The following is a 2,390-nucleotide window of genomic DNA, read 5'->3' as shown; positions in this document are numbered from 1 at the left end:
TTTTACTACATATGAACACTTTTCACATTCTCCCGTGCAACGCGGCTGCTAGTCCTCCTTTCATGCAAAATCTTAAGTTCCTAGCTCATGTCCAAGGCACCAAAGAAGGGTAAAAAGCCAATAATCGATACTTAAAACTTGAAGTGTACTACTTCTTACTGGCTATTACATCAACTTAGAAGTTTCATCAGTGTTCTACTATGGTGCTGTTAGTGTCTCCGCATACCGCAGCACGCGACATAGCTTTGCAGACGATAAATGTAACCATTTCAGGGAGAAGAGCGACCAATGTGACGATCTGGCTTTAAGTCGATTTGATAAGAAATGACGAAAACGGACGGATTTCTCAGGTTTTTACTACATATGAACACTTTTCACATTCTCCCGTGCAACTCAGCTGCTAGTTCTCCTTTGATGCAAAATCTTAAGGTAATAGCTCATGTCCAAGTCCCAAAGCCAGCTAAAAAGTCAATAATCTGTATCTAAAACGTTATTGTACTACTTCTTACAGGTTATTGCATCAACTTAGAAGTTTCATCAGTGTTCTACTATGGTGCTGTTTGTGTCTCTGCATACCGCAGCACGCAACATAGCTTTGCAGACGATAAATGTAACCGTTTCAGAGAGAAGAGCGACCAATGTGACGATCTGGCTTTAAGTCGTTTTTATAAGAAATGACGAAAACGGACGGATTTCTCAGGTTTTTACTACATATGAACACTTTTCACATTCTCCCGTGCAACGCAGCTGCTAGTCCTCCTTTGATGCAAAATCTTAAGGTCCTAGCTCATGTCCAAGGCCCCAAAGCAAGCTAAAAAGTCAATAATCGGAATCTAAAACGTTATTGTACTACTTCTTACAGGCTATTACATCAACTTAGAAGTTTCATCTGTTTTCTACTATGGTGCTGTTAGTGTCTCCGCATACCGCAGCACGCGACATAGCTTTGCAAACAATAAATGTAACCGTTTCAGAGAGAAGAGCGACCAATGTGACGATCTGGCTTTAAGTCGATTTGATAAGAAATGACGATAACGGTCGGATTTCTCAGGTTTTTACTACATATGAACACTTTTCACATTCTCCCGTGCAACGCAGCTGCTAGTCCTCCTTTGATGCAAAGTCTTAAGGTCCTAGCTCATGTCCAAGACCACAAAGCCAGCTAAAAAGTCAATAATCGATATCTAAAACGTTATTGCACTACTTCTTACTGGCTATTACATCAACTTAGAAGTTTCATCACTGTTCTACTGTGGTGCTGTTAGTGTCTCTGCATACCGCAGCACGCGACATTGCTTTGCAGACGATAAATGTAACCGTTTCAGAGAGAAGGGCGACCAATGTGACGATCTATCTTTAAGTCGATTTGATAAGAAATGACGAAAATGGACGGATTTCTCAGGTTTTTACTACATATGAACATTTTTCACATTCTCCCGTGCAACGCAGCTGCTAGTTCTCCTTTGATGCAAAATCTTAAGGTCCTAGCACATGTCCAAGGCCCCAAAGCCAGCTAAAAAGTCAATAATCGGTATCTAAAACGTTATTGTACTATTTCTTACTGGCTATTACATCAACTTAGAAGTTTCATCTGTGTTCTACTATGGTCCTGTTAGTGTCTCCGCATACCGCAGCACGCGACATAGCTTTGCAGACGATAAATGTAACCGTTCCAGAGAGAAGAGCGATCAATGTGACGATCTGGCTTTAAGTCGATTTGATACGAAATGACGAAAACGGATGGATTTCTCAGGTTTTCACTACATATGAACACTTTTGACATTCTTACGTGATACGGAGCTGCTAGTCCTCCTTTGATGCAAAGTCTTAAGGTCCTAGCTCATGTCCAAGACCCCAAAGCCAGATAAAAAGTCAATAATCGATATCTAAAACGTTATTGCAATACTTCTTACTGGCTATTACAACAAGTTAGAAGTTTCATCAGTGTTCTACTATGGTGCTGTTAGTGTCTCTGCATACCGCAGCACGCGACATAGCTTTGCAGACGATAAATGTAACCGTTTCAGACAGAAGAGCGACCAATGTGACGATCTGGCTTTAAGTCGATATGATAAGAGATGACGAAAATGGACGGATTTCCCAGTTTTTACTACATATGAACACTTTTCACATTCTCCCGTGCAACTCAGCTGCTAGTCCTCCCTTGATGCAAAATCTTAAGGTCCTAGCTCATGTCCAAGTCCCCAAAGCCAGCTAAAAAGTCAATAATCGATATCTAAAACGTTATTGCACTACTTCTTACTGGCTATTACATCAACTTAGAAGTTTCATTAGTGTTCTACTATGGTGCTGTTAGTGTCTCCGCATACCGCAGCACGCGACTTTGCTTTGCAGACGATAAATGTAACCGTTTCAGAGAGAAGAGCGAC

This window comes from Schistocerca gregaria, unplaced genomic scaffold (assembly GCF_023897955.1).
Source record: "Schistocerca gregaria isolate iqSchGreg1 unplaced genomic scaffold, iqSchGreg1.2 ptg000407l, whole genome shotgun sequence".
In the NCBI taxonomy this organism is placed as follows: domain Eukaryota; kingdom Metazoa; phylum Arthropoda; class Insecta; order Orthoptera; family Acrididae; genus Schistocerca; species Schistocerca gregaria.
This window is presented reverse-complemented; position numbering follows the sequence as displayed.